Genomic DNA, 23525 nt, shown 5'->3' with positions numbered 1-23525 from the left:
GAGACTCGTACAGAGGAGGCAGAAGTGTATGGGGTACACACATTCATTACGAAATGTCCACCAATAATGTTGAAAGTTGAACTGAACGGTATTCCTGTATCTATGGCCCAAGCTCAGCCCCATTCACACCAAACTAAGGACTTACACCAAGGAACTAATCCATGTAATTGGCAGTGCAGAAGTCACAGTCTCCGATGATAGAGCAGTACATGAACTCCTGCTGTGGATTGTGCCGGGGATGGCCCCACGTTGTTTGGCAGAAGCTGGCTGGGAAAAATCCCCTGGAACTGGGATGACATCCAAACGATTTTGTCCATCGACGATGCCTTATGTACCCAGGTTCTGAGCAAGTTCCCATCGTTGTTTGAGCCAGACATTGGAAGTTTCTCGGGGGCGAAAGTGCAGATCCATTTGGTTCCCGGTATGCGACCCATCCACCACAAGGCACGGGCGGTACCGTATATGATGCGTGAAAAAGTGGAAATTGAGCTTGACAGGCTGCAACGTGAAGGCATCATCACACCAGTGGAATTCATCGACTGGGCCAGTCCGATTGTCCCGGTACTTAAGGAGGACGGCACGGTTAGAATTTGCGGGGACTATAAAGTAACGATTAACCATTTTCCGCTGCAGGATCAGTACCCGCTACCCAAGGCAGACGACCTATTTGCAACTCTGGCTGGAGGGAAGACATTCACCAAGCTGGACCTGACCTCGGCTTAAATGACACAGGAGCTGGAGGAGTCTTCGCAAGGCCTCATCTGCATCAGCACGCACAAAGGTCTGTTTATCTACAACCGGTGCCCATCGGGATTCGGTCAGCCACGGCAATCTTCCAGCGGAACATGGAGAGCCTGCTAGAGTCGATTCCTTGCACAGTGGTTTTCCAGGATGACATATTGGTTACAGGTCGGAACACCATGGAGCACTTGAAGAATCTGGAAGAGGTTCTTAGTCGGTTGGATCGCGTGGGACTCAGGTTGAAACGCTCAAAATGTGTTTTCCTGGCACAGGAGGTCGAGTTCTTGGGACGAAGAATCACAGCGGATGGCATCAGACCCACCGACGCCAAGACGGAGGCCATCAAGAACGCGCCGCGACCACAAAACGTGACGGAACTGCAGTCGTTCCTGGGACTCCTTAACTATTTCGGTAATTTCCTACCTGGGTTAAGCACCCTGCTTGAACCCCTACATGCACTATTGCGCAAGGGAGACGACTGGGGGAATTCACAAGGGGCTGCCTTTAAGAAAGCCAGGAATCTGTTGTGTTCAAACAAACTGCTTGTCCTGTATAACCCTTGTAAACGATTAGTGCTAGCTTGCGATGCGTCGTCATACGAGGTCGGGAGTGTGTTACAACAGGCTAATGAATCGGGGATTTTGTAACTGGTCGCTTTTGCATCCAGGAGTTTGTCCAAGGCCGAAAGGGCCTACAGCATCATTGAAAAAGAGGCTCTGGCGTGTGTCTACGGGGTGAAAAAAATGCAACAGTACTTATTTGGCCTCAAGTTTGAGCTTGAAACTGACCACAAGCCGCTTATATTACTGTTCTCTGAGAGCAAAGGCATTAATACCAATGCCTCTGCCCGGATCCAAAGATGGGCGCTCATGCTGTCGGAATACAACTATGTAATCCACCAGAGACCGGGCAGAGAGAACTGCGCAGATGCTCTTAGTCGGCTACCATTGCCCACCACCGGAGTGGAAATGTCACAGCCAGCGGACTTGCTCATGGTCATGGAGGCATTTGAGAATGAGAAGTCCCCCATTACGGCCCACCAGATCAGGACCTGGACCGCCAGGATCCTTTATTGTCTTTGTTAAAAAACTGTGTCCCCAATGGGAGCTGGTCCGATGTCCCAGTGGAGATGCAGGAGGCGATTAAACCGTTCCACAGTTGCAAAGACGAGTTGTTCCTGCAGGCGGACTGTCTATTGTGGGGCAATCGTGTGGTCTAGCCCAAGAAAGGCAGAGATACGTTCATATGTGAACTGCACAGCACCCACCCAGGCATTGTAATGATGAAAACCATAGCCAGATCCCATGTGTGGTGGCCCGGCATCAACTCAGATTTAGAGTCATGTGTGCGCCAATGCAACACTTGCTCTCAGCTGAGCAATGCACCCAGAGAGGCACCGCTAAGTTTGTGGTTGTGGCCCTCCAAACCGTGGTCGAGGATCCACATAGACTATGCGGGCCCATGTCTAGGCAAAATGTTTTTGGTTGTCGTGGACGTTTACTCAAAATAGATTGAATGTGCAATAATGTCAGTAAGCACATCCATGGCCACTATTGAAAGCCTACGAACCATGTTTGCCACGCACGGCTTGCCTGATTCCTAGTCAGCATCAATGGGCTGTGCTTCACCAGTGCTGAGTTCAAGGAATTCATGACCCGCAATGGGATCAAACACGTCACATCTGCTCCGTTCAAGCCCGCATCCAACGGCCAGGCAGAACGGGCAGTTCAGAACATCAAACAAAGCTTGAAACGTGTGTCGGAAGGCTCCCTGCAGACCCGGCTGTCCTGAGTGCTGCTCAGCTACTGCATCAGACCCTACTCACTCACCGGGATTCCCCCAACCGAGCTGCTCATGAAAAGGGTGCTCAAAACAAGGCTCTCTCTTGTCCACCCTGATCTACATGGTCCCGTGGAGGGCAAGCGGCATCAACAAAGTGTGTACCATGACCGCGCAAATTTGTCACGCGATATTGAAATTAAAGATCCTGTGTTTGTGCTCAATTATGGACATGGCCCCAAATGGCTCGCTGGCATGGTCACAGCCAAAGAAGGGAGTAGGGTGTTTCAGATCAAATTGGCCAATGGACAAACGCACAAAAACATTTGGACCAAATCAAATTGCGATTCACCAACAGCTACGAACAACCCGGAGGACACCACCAGCTTTGACCCTCCAACACACACACACACACACACACACACACACACACACACGTGGCAACTGACATCATGGTTGACCACGATGCCGAACTCATCATCCCCGCAGCCCAACAAGGCCGGCTGCCCAACAGCCCAGTGAAGAACTGACCAACCCATCCAGACCCGCATTTGTACTGAGATGATCGACAAGGGAGCGTAAAGCCCCAGATCATCTCACCTTGTAAATAAGTGTACTGTTGACTTCATAGGGGAGTGATGTAATATATTTAACCCTGTGTAACCTGCATGACACCTGACCACCAGAGGGCCCACCTGTTGGAGTCTCAAGGGATCCCAGCATCCCTTGGGAGCACAGTATATAAGTAGGCCACCCACAAGGTACCTGCACTCTGGAGTCTTATTAAAGGAGCTAAGGTCACACTTGCTCATTGTACACAGTACTCAGTTTCATCCTTTATTATGAGTGTACCAGTTCATTCATCCAAATCATTTATACATATTGTGACACCATTGTGGGAGCACCATTATCAGAAGCACCATTATCAGGGCAATTAGGGATGAGTAATAACTGCAGTCTAGCCAGCATGATCTACATCCTGAGAACAAATATAAAGATAACAATAATTTATTTGCCTCATATAGTACAATGCATTAAGAGAAACCTGCACAATACAAGAACACCACTGGGAAGAGAAGTCCTATGATCTAACGTGGTGCGTCTGGGGCATGAGGACCATGTGGCCCGAAAGGTATAGAGTAGGTCTGTTAATTTACCTCTTCCATGATTGCTGCACGATCACAGCGAAAACAAAACCAATCGTATAACCAATCAGTGGGTTGATGATTCCGATAATTAACAATGGTAAATCTGCATTCCACGGCCCTTTGTACAGCAGTGAAGTTGCCACTGCTAAGACAATTAATATGGTTGCACCTGCGCCAGTTCCAACCTGTGGAGAAACACAGCCATTGATTACTTAAGGCGGGAAACAATTTAAGGTAGGAGTTCTCTGAAGGGAGCACAGAGTGTGCTGCATCACCAATCATATGACGAATGGGAAGGAGTAGTAGGAATGGAGGTTCACGCCTGTGATTTAATGTGTGTGGGGAGTCACTGAGAAGAGCTGAAGTACTTATCCGCATAGGTGGAGAAAGGGGGCCAGGCACACTGAGTGCCTTTTGCAAACCTCTTGGCAGTAGAGGAGTATTGGTGGAGGTCTGGGAACAAGTCTTCAGTCAATTACTCACAGCAGGGGAAGGTGTATGGGGGGAACAGACTTCAAGAAGAAAGGGATAGGGGAGAGATAGAAAGGGCAGGGAACAAAAGACAAGAACAGTTTTGAAAATAAAATAAAAAAGGCAGTTTTCTCTTAACATTCAGAAACTAGCAAACATACTGGCAGCAGTTCTGCTGCCATCCCAACCTATGCTTTTCATCCTATTATTTTCTGAGGGGGTATGAGTGGATCTTTCTCCCCCCACCACCACATCAATAGGGTGTGTCTGGGGAGTTCCTCGGTGTGATGTATGTAACCACAATGTAACACCACTGTATTACTGTATACACTCAACCGAGATGCACTTCTTGACCACAAGGGGTGAACTTGTGGGAGACACTCCTTACCTGTTCACACAAGTATAAAAAGGGAGGTCCCATGCAGGGTCATCGTCTTTGGAGTCCTGTGAATAAAGAATTAAGGTTACAGAGTAAGGACTATAGAGTAAGGACTTTACATTGGTGACGAGAAACGGGAATTCATGACCCACGAGAATGGCCACCGGTAGCACAGAGGAATGGTACTGTGTTGGGGAAGACTGGGACGATTTTGTCGAGAGGCTTTAGCAAAGCTTTGTTATGAAAGAATGGCTGGGGGATGCAGCGGCCGACAAGCGAAGGGCTCATCTTTTGACCAGCTGCGGACCAAAGACTTATACGCTCATGAAGGACTTATTAGCACCCGAAAAGCCGGCGGACAAAACCTTTGAAGAACTTAGCAAATTGATCGGGGAGCACCTCAAACAGGCAAGTAGCATACATATGGCCTGCCATAGAATCTACACCCACCGACGTCGTGAAGGACAGAGCATACCAGACTTCATAGCGGACCGCCGTCGTTTGGCCAGCCTCTGTAAATTCACAGACGCCTGCAGGGGGGAGATGCTAAGGGACTTCTTTATCGAGGGCATCGGTCACGCGGGAATTTTCCGCAAATTAATTGAGACCAATGATTTGACCTTGGAAAAGGCGGCGTTGATAGCTCAAACTTTCATGGCGGGGGAGGAAGAGACGAAAATAATACATGCGCTCAATTCTGCCTCTAGCGCAGCGATGGATCAGGGAGGCAACATCATCAATGCGACTCAGAGCCCCGCAGGCAGGTAGGGGCAGTCCAACACCCCCCACCCCCAGGCATCAATAGACCCAGATTAGGACTTTAACAGAGACAATGGCAGGCTGAACGGACATTCACACCATCACAGTGGACAATGCGGCCCGGGATGGGGCCATTGACATCCACTAATAGGGTACTTAAGAGCAGTCAAAGGGACAGTCAGCGTGGAATGCCTGGCCATAATCCCTTTGTTCCCAACAATGGAAACTTTAACTCCTGCTGGAGGCGTGGGGGAAAACACTCAGCTAGATCTTGCAGATTTGAACAGTTTGTCTGCAGGAATTGAAATCTCAGTGGCTGCTTAGCTCGAATGTACAGAAAATCTGCAACCAGACTAATATATGAGGCGGATGGACCAGAAGAGGGTTCTCTGAGGCAGGATGACTTTTGGGGCAAATCAATGGACGCCGAGGTTCAGCAGGTCCATGTTGCGAATATTCACAGTTCATACACCAGAATGCCACCAATGATGATGAGGGTTTTATTAAACGGTATCCCTGTACTCATGGAGCTGGACACTGGGGCCAGCCAGTCACTCATAGGCGTTCAGCAATTTGAAAAGCTATGGCCATTTAAAGCCAGTAGACCCAAATTAGCACATATTGAGACACAATTACGGACTTACACGAAAGAAATCATTCCAATGCTGGGCAGTGCAATGTTGGCTGTCACTCACAATGGATTAGTGAATTGGCTGCCACTCTGGATTGTCCCGGGCAATGGTCCCGTACAGTTGGGGAGGAACTGGTTAGCCGAGATGAACTGGAAATGGGGGGAATGTTCATGCAATGTCATCTGTGGTGCGAAGTTCGTGCTCACAAGTCCTACAACAGTTCGATTCACTATTACAACCTGGCGTCGGGACTTTCAAAGGCACTAAAGTAGTGATACACATCACCCCGGATGCCAGACCAGTGCACCACAAAGCCAGAGTGGTGCCGTTGTGATGTGGGAAAAGATCGAGAGCGAATTGGACCGGCTTCTGAGAGAGGGCATCATCTCGCCTGTTGAATGCAGCGACTGGACGAGCCCCATCGTTCCCGTCGTAAAAGCGGATGGCTCTGTCATGATCTGTGGCAACTACAAGGCCACCATCAATCGGGTGTCCCCATAAGATCAATACCCATTCCCGAGAGCGGAGGACTTCTTCGCCACGCTGGCAGGCGGCAAGCTGTTCACCAAGTTGGACCTCACTTCAGCCTATATGACTCTGGAACTGGCCGACGAATCTAAACTACTGACCACCATCACCACGCACAAGGGACTGTTTGTTTATAACAGGTGCCCGTTTGGCATTCGATCAGCGGCCGCGATTTTTCAACGAAACATGGAAAGCCTGCTTAAATCCATTCCTGGAACCATCGTATTCCAGGACGACATCCTCATCACGGGTCGAGACACCGAGGAACACCTCCACAACCTGGAGGAGGTGCTTCGCTGACTGGAGCGGGTAGGCCTGCGACTCAAGAAGTCTAAATGTGTGTTCTTAGCTCCTGAGGTTGAGTTTCTGGGCAGGAGGGTTGCTGCAGATGGGATTCGGCCCACCGAATCCAAAACAGAGGCGATTCGACGAGCACCCAGGCCTGCAACACATCGGAGTTGCGTTCATTCCTGGGACCGTTGAACTATTTCGGGATCTTTCTGCCGAATTTGAGCACATGGTTGGAGCCACTACACGTGCTCCTGCGTAAGGGTTGCGATTGATTTTGGGGGGACTGTCAGGAACGGGCTTTTGATCGGGCGCGAAACCTACTTTGTTCAAACAAGTTGTTGACCCTGTACGACCCCTGTAAAAAATTGGTTCTGCCATATGATGCATCACGCTATGGGGTTGGTGCGTGTTGCAGCAGGGCAATGCTGAGGGTCAACTACAACCTGTGGCTTATGCCTCCAGGTCGCTCTCTCAATGAAAAAGGGGATATGGGATGATCGAGAAGGAAGCGCTTGCATGTGTCTATGGTGTAAAAAAAAGCGCATCAGTACCTCTTTGGTAGGAAGTTTGAATTAGAGACGGACCACAAGCCATTAACATCCCTGTTGCCAGACAGCAAGGCTATCAATGCCAATGCATCAGCTCGCATACAGCGATGGGCTCTCACGCTGGCTGCTTATGACTACTCCATCCGACACCGGCACAGCACTGAAAATTGCGCTGACGCGCACAGCAGGCTTCCACTGACCACCACTGGGGGGGCAGCGGAGCAAAGCGCCGAAATGATCATGGCTGTCGATGCCTTTGACAGCGCAGGCTCCCCCATCACAGCTTGCCAGATCAAAATCTGGACAAACAGAAATCCCCTCCTATCCCTGATTAAGAAATGTGTCCTGACTGGGGATTGGGCGCTCGCACACGGAGCATGCCCTGAGGCGGTCAGACCGTTCCACAGATGGATGGATGAGCTCTCCATCCAAGCCGACTGCCTACTATGGGGCAGCCGGGTAGTTATGCCCCAGAAGGGCAGGGAGGCATTCATCAGGGAACTCCACAGTGAACACCCAGGCATTGTGCTGATGAAGGCCATTACCCGGTCACACGTTTGGTGGCCTGGAATTGATTCAGACCTGGAACACTGTTCGCAGGTGCACAACGTGTGCCCAGCTGGGTAATGCTCCAGGGAGGCCCCTCTCAGCCCGTGGCCCTGGCCCACCAGGCCATGGTCACGCATTCATGTTTACTACGCATGGGTAAGATGTTCCTTATTGTGGTAGATGCGTACTCGAAATGGATCGAGTGCATCATTCTGAATTCATGCACGTGGAAATGGAAAGCCTACGTGCGATCTTTGCAACCCATGGCTTGCTCCCGGACATCCTGGTTAGTGATAATGGCCCATGTTTCACAAGCTACGAATTCCGTGAGTTTATGTCTGGTAATGGCATCAACCACGTCAGGACTGCACCGTTCAAGCCGGCCTCCAATGGCCAGGCGGAACGTGTGGTGCAAATCATTAAGCAAAGTGTGCTCAGGATTCAAGGACCTTCCCTACAATGCCGCCTATCGCATCTCCTGCTGGCCTATAGATCCCGACTGCACTCGCTCACGGGGGTCCTGCCCGCAGAGCTACTAATGAAATGGACACTCAAAGCTCGATTGTCCCTCATTCACCCAGTCCTGACCGACATAGTTGAGGGCAAGCGCAAGTCACAAAACGAGTACCATGACCGTAATGCGAGGGAGAGATATATAGAAATAAAAGATCCTGTATTCGTCCTCAATCACGCCATGGGGTCCAAATGGCTTGGAGGGCACTGTAATTGATAAAGAGGGGAATAGGGTCATCGTGGTAAAACTCAACAATGGCCAGATATGTCGTAAGCATCTGGACCAAGTAAAAAAAAGGTTCAGCATCAACACGGAGGAGCCTGAAGAAGACCATGAGATGGAGCTCACAACACCACCAGTGAACGAGCAACAAGAGCAATCAGAAGAATGCACAGTCCCTGCGGTCAGCCCGGACAGGCCGGAATCACCACAGGTGACAGACACTCACGTCAGTGTCCAACAACCAGAGCTCCAACTGCGGTGCTCAACGAGGGAGCGTAGACCACCTGAAAAACTAAACCTATGATCCCAATAAGACTTGGGGGGGCGGGCGGGAGGTGATGTCATGTATGTAACCACAATGTAACACCACTGTATTACTCTATGCACTCAACCGAGATGCGCACCTTGACCACAAGGGGTGAACTTGTGGGAGGCACTCCTTACCTGTTCACACAGGTATAAAAAGGGAGGTCCCATGCAGGGGTATCGTCTTTGGAGTCCTGTGAATAAAGAGTTCAGGTCACAGAGTGACCTTGTCCCCAGAATGTGCTTGTGTGGTTTCATACTGTAGAGTAAGGACTTTACATTCGGCTTCCGGGGAATTGCGCTCTTTACACCCTATTTAGGCCTAAGCGGAGCTCATGCCAGCTCAGAGCTAGCCTGAGTCTCAGTGAAGCCTGTGAAAAGGTCCTAAACCAATACTAAAGAAAGGTAATTGATCAGACGGGATTGATTATCTTCCTGCAGAGGCCGGTTTTCTCCACTGAAAGCGGAACAAGAGATAGTTCTTCAGGATTTCCACTCCGTCATACAAGCGACACGGTGCTGCTCCGAATTTCCACCGGCAGTGCGGGGCAAGATCCATGCGCCGAACCATATTGATTGAAGTGGTTATCTGCACAAACATTTTTGTGTCCTTCTGCGCTTGTGCTTGGTGGACTCCGCCCCTTTTTGCGAATGCACGTTCGATCCAGTCATGCGTGCTCTGTACGATATATGAGGAAGCCGGAAGTGGGGCTGAAACATGTTACCGAGCCTCGAGCTCGAGTCTGAGCTTTCTACTAGGACTTTTGGGTTATCTTTCGAAAATTAATGACTATACTAAAGGAGCCTCCAGGACTTTGGCCTAGAATATCGCTGTAATTATTTACTTGAACATTTTCACTGCTTTCTGAGAGTGGGGGAGAGAAAGAAAAAGAGAGAGAGAAAGGAGAGAAAGATAGAAAGAAAGAAAGAGAGAAAGAAAGAAAGAGAGAAAGAGGAGAGAAAAAAAAGAGAGAAAAATAGAGAAAGAGAGAGAAAGAAAGAAAGAGAGAGAAATTAAGAGGGAAAGAAAGAGAGAAAGAGGGAAAGAAAGAGAGAAAGAGAGAAAGAAAGAACGAAAGAAAGAGAAAGAAAGACCTGTATTTGTATAGCACCTTTCATGACCACCGAATGTCTCAAAGCGCTTTACAGCCAATGAAGTGCTTTTGGAGTGTTGAGAAAGTGGGAGAGAGAGAGAGAGAGAGAATGGGAGAGAAAGAGAGAAAGAGAGAGAGAGAGCGAGACTGGGACAGGAGAAAGAGAAAGAGAGAAAGGGAGAAAGAGAAAGAAAGAGAGAAAGAGGAGAGAAAGAAAGAAAGAGTTGTGTATCTGTAAAGCATGCACTCCCATGTTCTGCCACCAGGGAGCGCGTCCCCTGAAGTCCCAAGGGATCCCAGCATCTCTTGGGAGCACTGTATATCAGCCGGCCCCTAAGGCCTGTTCCTCATTCTGGAGAGTCTTAATAAATACTGAGGTCACTGTTACTTTAACCTCCCTGTGTGCAGTCTCATTTGGGAGGGAGCGGGGGGAAGGAAGGAAGGAAAGAAGGAAGGAAGGATATTTGTGTAGCACCTTTCATGACCACCGAATGTCTCAAAGCGCTTTACAGCCAATGAAGTGCTTTTGGAGTGTTGAGAAAGTGGGGGAGAGAGAGAGAGAGAATGGGGGGAGAGAGAGAGCGAGAGAGAGAGAGAGAGAGAGAGAATGGGGAGGAGAGAGAGAGAGAGAGAATGGAAGAGAGAGAGAGAATGGGGGGGGGGGGAAGAGAGAGAGAGAGAGAGGGAGAGAGAGAGAGAGAGAGAGAGACTGGGACAGGAGAAAGAGAGAGAAAAAGAGAGAGAGACTGGGACAGGAGAAAGAGAGAGAGAGAGAGAGAGAGAGAGTGACTGAGACAGGAGAGAGTGACTGGGACAGGAGAAAGTATATGAGAAAGAGAGGTGATCAGGCACTTGGGCCAGAAAGAAGGAGGTCAGGAACTTGGGGGGTGAGGGCAGGAACTTCTTTGCGGGGTGGGAGAAGGTGTTAACCCATGAGAGTGAGCCCTGTCTGTTCCAAGTGAGGCATTTGGGATGGCATCTATGGCCAAGGGCTAGGTCGGGTATTGGATCTGTCCCGCCGCAGTTGCACCGGTGAAGTGATCCCCCAGAATTTCAGATGAAATGTACACATGAGACGCATAATATCCTATCTTTTCTCTTTACCGATGCTGTATCTTTCTATCAATTTTATTTTTTAATTTAAACACAATGGGAGTAATTTTGACTTTGGGTCAAATGAAAATCACAGCTTTTTACACTATCACCAAAAGTAAAATTACCCCCAATGAGTCTGAAATTCCATGGACCATTTTAAGAGAAGGAAGTACGGTGGGGTGGGACATCCACTCACTGCTTTGTCCCGACATCGACACATCCCAAATCTCGGGGACAGAGACTTTTAAATATTCGGGGTGGCCAACATGTGTAGAGGTGGAACAGTGGCACCTGTCGCACTTTATCAACATAAAATCAAACTGCCACCCTGTGGGGGTGTGGGAGCCCGAGGCTCTTATCAGGCTGAAGAGCAAAAGAGGAAAAAGGGGCGGAAACTCAGCTAGAGCCGCAAGCAATGTGCCCAGAATACGCTGGGCATGACGTTGGTTTTGCCAAGGCGAAGTCGGAACCAACTCACTCAGCATACCGGGGGAGAGGTGAATACTGTGTGGTGACTACCCAATGGATAATTATGGCACACTAATATGCAACATCACTAATCCCAATTTTTGCTTTACCCCCAGCTCACCCGTAACCATCGGACGTGCACGAATGCCGTACATTCACGCACGAAAAACAATCCTGAAACAGAAATTAAACAAGCTAGACAAGGAGATCGAGACCAAACTCCATAAAATTCCCTGGTGTGAACAGGCCTGGAATTAGGGCTTGAATGTGGACATCCACCTTTGGATTCGCATTCTCTCACATACAGTGGTCGCAGTACAACTGGTTCTGGCTCTATGCTGGTTGGGAATGACATGCGCTGCTTGCTCGAAACGAAATAATAAAAGAAAGCTAAAGCTATAGTAAAGGAGCAGATTAAGCTATTGAGAGAGAGTTTAGATGAGGGAGCCATATATAGCTCCATGTGCTCTAGGCCCCCCAAACCTAGCAGCTGATCACCGCAACCGGGGCGGGGGCCCTAAGGCAGTGTAGAATTTAGATGGGTTGGTTACCTTGAGCTGGGTAGTCAAGGACCAAAAGGGGGAATTGAAGCAGGAAATGGGCCTGCTTTAGCCAACAGCCTGCATTAGTAGTTTTAAAATTGGCCATGGCAACACCGTCATCAAATCTATATTCAGTTCTTGTGGTTAAGCGAGGTGTTGAATAGTAGGAAGCCTAGGCTGTTGCTTCTGAACAGAAAATGTAAAGTCCCCAATTTGTCCAAACTGTATGATTTGACTAATGACTGTATCTTTGTCCGAAAAAGGTCATGTAGATGGACAATGAATGTACACGCTTACTTGCGTTCTGTATAACTGCTATGCACTTCAGTGAATTTTATGAGATTGGATTTTAGTGAATTGCTGATGAGATATCCGTATCTCCCTTGCAAGTAAATAAACTACTCTTTGACTTTTCATGGACTTCTTGTGGTGTATTTATTATTGTTATATCACATCACAACAAAAAACTCATGACCTAAAGAACAGATGGTGGGTGGAAAGAATGCAGGAGATCCAGCAACTAGCCAACAATCATGACTTGTGTGGATTTTTTAGTGCAGTCAAGTCCACCTACAACTCTAGCATTCAAAAACCTAGCCCACGGAGAGCTAAGAACGGGGAGGTACTCATGAAGGACAGCGAGGCAGTCAGTGCCCACTGGAAGGAGCACTTCAAAGATCTCCTTAACCAAGACTCTGGCTTTGACGTGAGTGTCCTTGACTCCATCCCACAGCATGCTACCCACCACTATCTTGGCACAATCCCAGCCCGGCATAAGGTTGAAAAGGCCATCTGACAGCTGAAAAACAACAAGGCCTCAGGAGCAGATGGAATCCCCGCCAAAGTACTAAAGCATGGTGGAGAAGTATTCTTGGTGCGAATCCATGACCTCATTTCGCTTATCTGGAAGGAGGAGAGCATGCCAGGAGATCTCTGACACACCGTATTCGTGACCATCTTCAAGAAAGGAGACAAGTCCGATTGCAGTAATTACAGAGGAATCTCCCTGCTGTCTGCCACAGGGAACGTTATCGCAAGAATCCTCAAGTGTCTCCTCCCAGTGGCTGAAGAGCTCCTCCCAGAGCAAAATGCACTTTCCGTCCACTAAAGACACAACCGACATGATTTTCACCAACCCCTGTACATGGACTTTTTTGACCTCAGAAAGGCCTGCAACTTTGTCAACCGAGAGGGATCATGGAGCGTCCTTCTCAAATTCATCTGTCCTCATATTTGTCACCATCCTCTGCCTGCTTCATGATGAAATGCAAGCCGTGGTCCTTACCAACGGATCCAGCACAGACCCAATACAAGTATAGACCAGGGTCAAGCAAGGCTGTGTTATTGCACCAAAGCTCTTCTCAATCTTTCTCGCTGCAATACTTCATCTCGCCTTTAACAAGCTTCCTGCTGGAGTGGAGCTAATCTACAGGATCTATGGCAATTTGTTCAATCTCTGTCATCTCCAGTCCAGAATCAAGGTTGTTCCAACCTCTGTCATTGAATTACAGTATGCAGACAACACTTATGTTTGTGCACACTCAGAGGTCGAACTTCAAACCATTGTTGACACCTTCACTGAAGCATATGAGAGACTGGGCCTTACACTAAACATCCATTAGACAAAGGTCCTCTACCAAACTGCTCCAGCCACACAGTACTACCCCCTGATTATCAAGATCCATGTCGAGACCATAGACAGCATGGACCACTTTCCATACCTAAGGAGCCTTCTGTCAGCAAGGCCAGACTTCGATGACGAAATTCAACACCACCTTCAGTGTGCCAGCGCAATCTTCGGTTGCCTGAGGAAAAGAGAGTTTGAAGACCAAGATCTCAAACCTGGCACCAAGCTCATGGTCTACAGAGCAGTAGCGATAGGTTGAAGGTATGAAGATAGGTTGAGTAGGTTGGGCCTATACTCATTGGAGTTCAGAAGAATGAGAGGTTATCTTATCGAAACATATAAGATAATTAGGGGGCTCGACAAGGTGGATGCAGAGAGGATATTTCCACTCATAGGGGAAACTAAAACTTGGGGACATAGTCTAAGAATAAGAGGCCACCCATTTAAAACTGATATGAGGAGGAATTTCTTCTCTCAGAGGGTTATAAATTATGGAATTCTCTGCCCCAGAGATCTGTGGCATTGAATATATTTAAGGCGGTGATAGACAGATTTTTGATCGATAAGGGAATAAAGGGCTATGGGGAGCGGACAGGGAAGTGGAGCTGAGTCCATGATCAGATCAGCCATGATCTTAAATGGCGGAGCAGGCTCGAGGGGCCAAATGACCTACTCCTCCTCCTAGTTCTTATGTTCTTATGTAAGATACCCGCCCTCCTATATGCTTCAGAGACATGGACCATGTAAAGCAGGCACCTCAAAGCACTGGAGAAGTACCACCAAAGCTGCTTCCGCAAAATCCTGCAAATCCATTGGCAGGATAGGCACACCAACGTCAGCGTGCTCGCTCAGGGAAACATCCCCAGCATCGAGGCATTGATCACACTCAATCAGCTCCGAGCTCCATCACGGCAAGCAAGGCCCAGGAGGACAGAGAAAATGCTTCAAGGACACCCTCAAAGCCTCCTTGAAAAAATGTAACATCTCCATCGACTCTTGGGAATCCCTGGCCCAAGACCACTCAAAGTGGAGGAGAAGCATTCGGGAATGCGCTGAATTCTTTGAATTTCTCCGCCGGGAGCACGCGGAAGCCAAGTACAAACAGCGGAAGGAGCGTACGACAAACCAAGCACCCCGCCCACTCGTCCCTTCAACCACCACCTGCCCCACCTGTGACAGAGTCTGTAGATCCCGCATTGGACTCATGAGTCACCTTAGAACTCATATTAATGTGGAAGCAAGTCATCCTCAACTCCGAGGGACTGCGTGAGAAGGAAGATAAAATCTCATTCTGCACACGGAGCTATGTGGTAATATAAACTGGAACCTAGTCATTTAATTTTATATGTATCTTTTCTATGTTAAACGCTAATTTCCTATTTGCAAACCATCCCCTTGGTGGTGCATTATCAGTTAAGCAGCAGCTAACAAATCTTGGGCTAGAATTTCCATCGGGATGGTTCCCGCCCGACTTGTAGCGGTATTCCGGCAGTTCCATCTTTTGAACCGCTGGAATACAGCTGCTGCGCGCTCCCGCGATTTTCGATGGTCGATTCTCGGCGGTGGCGGTGTGTAGCGGTAGCGGGCCGGAGCGGGCAGTGGCGATGTGCCTAAAAGTCGGCAATCTGCTTGCCTTACTAAAGGCAATTAGCCCCCCCTAGAAACGCGCTTTTTTTGTTCTCTGCGCATGCGCGGGCATTCTCCTGTGATTTCGGGGTCAAAGGTGACCCTGCACATGCTCAGAGAACAATGAGAGAGGGTTGGTCACTAGAGTACAGAGGTGGAGATTGATTGTGAGAGAGAAGAGTTATATAGATCTGTTGATAAAATGATTTTGGATGATTATTTTCAGTAATAATTGATAATATAACATAATATATAATAATAATAGTACATTAAAAAAAATAATAAATAATAATTCAAATATTAAAATCAGTATAAATAAGATGCAAAAACAAGATGTGGAAGTGGAGAGGGAGGTAGGTGGGAGGAGGAGGGCCATTTGTTTCTGTGAAGAAGCCCAGGAATCATTGGTGCATGAAGTGGAGGCTCGCTGAGAGCAATTAACACGGGGTGGGTGAGGAAAACCTGCACCAAACGTGTACCAGAGCATATGGCGAGAGATTGCTGAGGCAGTGTCGTTCGTCGTGCCCGTGATGCGGGGGCCGAACCAGTGCCTCAAACGGTGGTATGACATCGTTGGGTCGGCAAGAGTAAGTAATAACTTTCATCATGCACTGACTAATTACTCTTAAGTAGTGCCACATTTTATTATGTTGTAAAGCTTGGTGACATTTTTTATTTCCCATCATCGATCTCATTGTGTTCGTCTGCATTTTCATGTGTTCATCATGCAACACTTGCGTGCTAACAGAACTGAAATGGTGCACTCGTTGACGAAAGGACTGGGGATGGTTAATTGTCTACCTATATATGTATATGTGTATGTATGTGTGTGTTCCATAATAGTAGCTGTGAAATTAGTTTACACATATTTTTGTCACCTTTGCAGAAAAAATTAGCTGGCAATAATGCGGAGCTCCATAAAATGGGCGGAGGTCCGCCGAAGACTGTTGAATTGATGGACCTTGAACAACGCGCTGCAGCCCTGACAGGAACATATGATCGCACCGCCACGTGTGTTGGTGCTGAACCGGTTCGCGCAGAGGGCAAGTCTGCATAATCCCTGGGCTGTACTGCAGTCATGTAATTCAATGTTACATCAATATAATGTAGAATGTAATGTAATGCCGGAGGCACGAAATGTTGTTAGTTATAACATGAATTTTTGGTTGATCACGCTCTGCCACTTGGAAAGCAACATACTGTTTGGGACTCAAGTTTTGTTATGTCATTTAGTTTCTATCTAATTTGCTTATGATAGTTTCATGTAATGATTATCAGTAATATATGTTTGTTCTCCACATAAGCCTATGCAAAGTGAATTGCTCTCATGTTACCTCTGTGGCCTTTCCTCCCTCCTCTCCCCTCCCTCCCTTCCCCTCCCCTGTCAACAACCATTAATGTTATGTTTTTACAGTTGCACAGGAGCAGCCGCCTGCCCCTCCCAGAGAGGAGTCATTGGAGGGAATGAGGAATGAAGAGACAGTGATGGAAGAGATGGTGTTGCAACAGGTGGTTGAGGAACAGGAGGACAACACTCCTCAAAACTTTGTGACGGTGGTGGTAGAGGAGAAGGGAGGGATTGTGGGATTTGAAGGGTTCTTTCTACCTGCAGCTATCGATTCCTCGTCGGAATCCAACTTTCCTGGATTCTAGGCTGAGGAAGCGGGACCAAGCGGCAAGCAGTGGTGCACACCGACTCCCATGCTGAATCCACGGTGACTAATCCGGCAAGGTGGGAATGTTGCGAGATAGGCAGAGGTGAACCTGGACATGGTGGGATTGTCTAGGATGAGCATCAACTTGAGTCGAGAGCTCTTCCAGGCCATTGCTGGGTGTAATGTCTGTAAGTTTGTAATGTTGATAGCGCCACACTGTGGATATGGACGTATTGTGTACTGCAACTACAGAGTTAATAATAAACAGAACCAGATATGTTCCGGAGGCTTCCGACAAAGCTGCCTGCCATGTTAGAAGCTGTGTGTGCTGTGCTCTGTGAATATATCACACTCTCTCATGATTCTCTTTCTGTCTTAATTGTGTCTCTTCTACGGACTGTGCCAAATTTTGTTTTAACAACGAGAATCTGGTTTGTGGCGGTCGTTTGAGAAACAACTCTGCTGGTGTTCTACCAATAGTTGTATGAGGAGTATTACAATATGTAATCAAAAAATTAGCCAATTTGTGATCCAATGACAACTGTCATTTCTTTGGATTTGGATCTAACATTTGTTTTATAAGGACACGTTTTACAATTTGTACAGTGTGCTCTGCTGCACCATTCGAGGCAGGGTGGTATAGTGGAACCTTGGTATGTTTCACACCATTTTTGCTCGTGAATTGTGCAAATTCTTCTGAACGAAATTGTGGTCCATTATCCAAAACAATTTCTTCAGGGAGGCCAAATGAAAAAAATAATCTTAGTAAAATGTCCAATGTTTTATTGTTTTATTTGTTGTTATTTTCCACATTGGGAACACCTCAACCCACTTCGAATGGCTATCAATCACAATGAACAATTGTTGTCCTTTTAACTCAGCAAAATCAATATGTAGCCTTTGCCACACCCTGGGAGGTCATTTCTATGGCTGTAATGTTACTGATGGTGGTTGCTTGCTTACCGATTGACATGTCGTACACTGACTCACGATGTACTCTATATCTTTATCAAGACCTGGCCACCATAAATAACTGCGTGCAAAACTATTGATCAAGCACATTCCGAACTGCTGGTCATGGAGGTCTGCTAATAATTTGGACTTGAATTTATTTGGTATAACTGCTCTTGCACCCCACATGATACAATCTTTACTGACTGATTCTTCATTCGTAGGAATGAATTATGGATGAATATGTTTGTCTGTTACATGGTTTGGCCATCCATTTGTAATATAATCATACACCTTTGACATAACTGGGTCACGTTTGGTTGCTCTACCAATCTCTTCAGCTGTGACTGGCAGTTCATCAATGTATGAAAAAAAAAACTTCTTCCCTATTGGGTGTAACTTGTGATGGGGAAGGCAATCTAGACAGTGCATCAGCATTACTGTGATCAGCTGATCGTCTATAGTCAATATCACATGTATATGCTGACAAAATCAAAGCCCATCTCTGCATTCGGGCTGCAGCTAATGTTGGAACTGGGGACTTTGGATGGAGGATTGCTGTTAGGGGCTTATGGTCCGTAACGATGATAAACTTACGACCATACAAGTATTTGTGGAACTTCTTGACCCCAAAAATTAATGCCAAAGCTTCCCTTTCAATTTGCGCATAATTACTCTCACTGGCACTGAGAGTGCGTGAAGCAAAAGCAATTGGTCTCTCCTCCCCACTACATGATACATGAGAGATCACTGCCCTAACTCCTTACGAGAGGCATCACATGCTTGCTTAATCTCCTTAGATATGTCATAGTGAACTAACATGGTGCTCTCTACCAATTTGCTTTTACACTTCTTGAATGCTGTATCGCATTCTTTTGACCACTTCCAATGGAACTGCTTTTTCAAGATTTCATTCAGTGGATGTAATACTGTAGCCAAATTTGGTAGGAACTTCCCATAATAGTTCAAAAGACCCAAAAATGAATGAAGTTCAGTGATATTCTTGGGAGTGGGTGCATTTCTGATTGCATCCCATGTTGGATGTAAACCATCTTTGTCTACTCTGTACCCTAAGTACTCCACTGAGTTTTTAAATAACTCACACTTACGAGCAGACACTCGTACTCTGTGCTTCTCTTGCCATTTGAGGACTTCATTCAATATGTTATTATAAATTTGCCTATTTGGTGCTGAAATTAATAGGTCATCCAAATAACATACTACCCCTTCAATACCTTGCAAAATCTGGTTCATCACCCCTTGGAATATGGCAGGGGCGGAAGATACTCCAAACAGTAGCCTATTAAATTGAAATAGGCCTGGATGAGTATTTATAGTCAAACATGACTTGGAATCCTCATCTAGTTCAAGCTGTAAGTAGGCATTCGTAAGATCCAGTTTTGAGAAGATCTGACCACCTGTCAGTGTTGTGAACAAATCTTCTATATTCGGCAATGTATTGGAGACATTACCCTCTAGAATCTGGTTTACGATTACTTTATAATCGCCACACAATCTTACCTTACCATCGGACGTAGGTAAAACAACAATGAGTGAAGCCCAATTACATCGATCCATCTTACAAATAATGTTCTCAGTCTCTAGTCTTTTGAGTTCTTGCTCAACTTTCTCCTTGAGTGCATATGGTACAGAATGTGGCTTGTAATAAACCGATCTAGCATCCTTCTGTACCCTGACACTTACCTTGAAGCCTTGGATCGGACTGCCCATTTCACACAACACCTTCGGATACTTCTTAATAACATCATCCGTTGATGCAAATTTCGTTTCCACACGGAAAATCTCACTCCAATCCCGCTTCCGTGAGCTCACCCAATTTCTTCCTAGTAAGGCAGGCTTGTCTCCTTTCACTACTACTAGAGGCAAGTTCTGAAATTGATCCTTATATTTTACTGGTACGGTGATATGACGTACCACAGGAATTTTCTCTCCAGAGTAGCCTCGCAGCTCTATCTTGGCTTTCTCCAATGGGAAATCCCGCAATTTGTCGAGATATAGCTTTTTTAATGCTACAGTGTAATCACTGATACTTTCATCAGTCTTTTGATTCTGTATCCCGAAATGATAGCTTTCAGCAATTTCTAACAGTTAGGGTTTATAGTGCTGCTCCAGCTTCGTTAAAATCTCTTTAAGCATTGTATCCTTTGGCTCATCAGTGTTTCATACAATACCGGTCCAGCTTCTGATAAGAAAATTGCTCTCTTACATTCCAATATTGCCTGATTCTGAACTGCATTGTCTGGAACTTCGATTATGTTATTTGCAGTGAAATACATTTCTAACTGATCCATATACGCTTTAAAATGTTCCTGGTCGTGTCTATATTCACCCAAATGTCCCACTACACCTGCGGGTGCTGCCATTTTAATTTCTAGCTGTTCACACAGTGTTCTGTATTTTACCTCAGATTTTGTAGCTTTTTCCAAAGGCAGAAGCTTCCAAAGTCTCTGTCGGCTGGCTGAATCCGTCACCAACAAAATTTCAGCTTTAAATCATCCGAAAAATCTCATCTTGCCGCCAAATGTGATATATTCACAGAGCATAGCACGAGTAAAAGAGAGAAGTGTGAAATTAAACCAGAAGGTGAGAGTGAAGAACCATCACCATAAATGGTTAAAGTGGTTACTAGGAAGAGTAGTAAATATATGTGGTCCTCGCACATATTTGGTCAAGATGTTTGATAATGGACAGGTTAGGTTTGTTCATATTGATCATATTTTACCTATAGACATGGAAGGAGTTGAAGGTGGGAATGATTCAATTATTTCTGACTCATCAGATAGTTTTGATACACCAGTAGCAAATCCTACATCTAGTGTACTGGAAACAAATCGAAAAAAGAATCAGAATGTATGTCTGAGTCCAAGTCAGAAACACAAATAGCCTGAAGTTAGAATGAGTTCAAATAAAAATCAAGGAAATTCCGTGGAGGAAAACGTTCCTCAGGATGAGCCTCGAAGGAGTTTAGATTCAACACCATGTTTGGAAGGTTCTGTTCGAGAGCGCAGGTATCCTCTTCGAAACAGAAAACAAGTGGTTAAGTTAAATTTGTAAATATGGAAAAAAAATAAGTCTATATCCTGTGTTATGTATAAACATGCAAATTATGTATGATTTTTGTTATAATAACTTCTTCATTAAGGAGGGAGAAGTGTAATGTCTGTAAGCTTGTAATGTTTGTAGCTCCACACTATGGATGTGGACGTATTGTGTACTGCAACTACGGAGTTAATAATAAACAGAACCAGGCATATTCCGGAGGCTTCCGACAGAGCTGTCTGCCATGTTAGAAGCTGTGTGTGCTGTGCTCTGTCAATATATCACACTGGGTTGTCCGCAAACATCGTGGCTTTAGCATCCCGTCAATCGGAGGACATGGTGGAGCTGATTACAGCGGTGAGGGAGAATACCCACACCGTCAATGCCAATGCTATGTAGCAATCGATGGTTGTGGGATATGGCACTGCAACCCAAGGTGCAATACCACCAATAGCACCTGATCGTCGGGAGGAAGTACTTTCTTCCGACTTTGGTCCTCAGCGCCCCATCTTCTCCAGAGCCCCCACACATAGCGCTGCCATTATCAGCCCCCCTCAGTAGTCACGCTCGAGGTGCTCTGCTGCACAATGTAGTGGTCCCGACGTGGGCAGGGCCAGGGGTATTGATAGTGAGAGGAGGAGGGGGGCAGGGCCAAAGGTCGGGGGGATTGGGGAGGAAAGGCGTTGGGAAAGGTGGCCGCAGGTAGAATCGTGGGGGGGTGCAGGGATGGTTTGAGTGTTGTTGTTGTTGATAATGTTTTGTTTTGTTCTATCAACAAGAGCAGGCATCGACAACACCGCCTCCAGTGCGCCAGTGCAGCCTTCGGCCGCCTGAGGAAAAGAGTGTTTGAAGACCTGGTCCTTAAAACTACCACCAAGCTCATGGTCTACAGGGCTATAGTAACACCTGCCCTCCTGTATGGCTCAGAGACATGGATCATGTACAGTAGACACCTCAAGTTGCTGGAGAAATATCACCAACGATGTCTCCGCAAGATCCTACAAATCCCCTGGGAGTACAGGCGCACCAACATCAGCATCCTCGTCCAGGCTAACATCCCCAGCATTGAAGCACTGACCACACTCGATCAGCTCCGCTGGGCAGGCCACATTGTTCGCATGCCAGACACGAGACTCCCAAAGCAAGTGTTCTACTCGGAGCTCCTTCACGGCAAACGAGCCAAAGGTGGGCAGCGGAAATGCTTCAAGGACACCCTCAAAGCCTCCCTGATAAAGTGCAACATCCCCACTGACACCTGGGAGTCCCTGGCCAAAGACCGATCAAAGTGCATCTGGGAGGGCGCTGAGCACCTCGAGTCTCGTCGCCGAGAGCATGCAGACATCAAGTGCAGACAGCAGAAAGAGCATGCGGCAAACCAGTCCCACCCACCCTTTCCTTCAACCACTGTCTGTCCCGCCTGTGGCAGAGTTCAGCCACCAAAGAACTCACTTCAGGAGTGGAAGCAAGTCTTCCTCGATTCCGAGGGACTGCCTATGACTTTTTTTGTAAAATTTTCATTGAGAATTATTTTATCTTATTACATTATTAAAGTTTAATAGAAATTACAACTTTTATTTAAAACATTTATTCAACTAAACCATTCTTGTACTGTGTCTCACTCACTTCTGGGGAATTATGAGTAGCAATCATTGTAAAGGTCAGCAATATTGGCAGTGAAACTACAGGCTCCATTTGTTTTAAAGCACACAAGTATGTTCAGATGTTCACACAATTATCCACAATATATTCAAAATCCTTTAATAACTACTCAAGAAATCACTCAAAGTTAATGAAAATCACAAAAAAAAACATTATTGCTGGCAACTTTACAGAGCCTTTTCTCCCCACAGAGAAAAAAGAACAAAATGGAGCCATAACGCTGGGTAAGTATCTAAAAAATGGGCGGTACCGATCCTGAGCGATAGCGGGCGGTAGCAGGTGGTGAAAATGAAATTAGAGGCGCTGGGGAATTTTCTTCGATTTTTGGGTGGGAAACGTGGGCGGGTGATGTGCAGCCATGCTGGTGGCAATCGTAGGCCGAAATTACCGCCGATGATAACCGGGACTCAAACGGGCGTCAAACAGGCAGTACAGGGCTGTAATTTGCCTTTTTTGGCAAAAACTGGTGGAAACTGGGCGGTAAGTGGGCAGTAATCTGGTGATTCCGATGGAAATTCTAGCCCCTTGTCTTTGTTTGTAAAATGTTTATTTTTGTGAATGTTGTTTGTGAAGTACCTGGCAAGGACTAGGCCTGTGCTGGATGATTACAGCCCAACATTTGGAAAAGTGTTTATGGGCTAGACTTTCCACTCAGATCGCTATCGCCCAAAAATTGGGCAATGTTCCGGCCTTAGCGATTATTGATTTTTTAGAATCGCTGGAAGATCGCCAATTTTTTTGATCACTACTTTCGGCTTTTTATTTTGGGCAATAGCCTTAGCGATATAGAATGGGCCTTAGCGATGTGAAATTGGCCTTAGCGATGCGGAAGGTTGTCCATTGCAACGGCCGTTCTGCGCATGCGAGTGTTTTTTTTTGCA

General features: G+C 46.7%; 1 pseudogene; it reads right to left on the bottom strand.

Annotated features, from left to right (window-relative positions):
- Positions 1-23525, bottom strand: part of LOC139229926 (ileal sodium/bile acid cotransporter-like) — a 110647-nt pseudogene that overhangs the window by 62744 nt on the left and 24378 nt on the right.

The sequence above is a fragment of the Pristiophorus japonicus genome, chromosome 2 (genome assembly GCF_044704955.1).
Source record: "Pristiophorus japonicus isolate sPriJap1 chromosome 2, sPriJap1.hap1, whole genome shotgun sequence".
NCBI classification, from domain to species: domain Eukaryota; kingdom Metazoa; phylum Chordata; class Chondrichthyes; family Pristiophoridae; genus Pristiophorus; species Pristiophorus japonicus.
The sequence above is the reverse complement of the archived record's forward strand: the minus strand, read 5'-3'. Positions and strand labels throughout refer to the sequence as shown.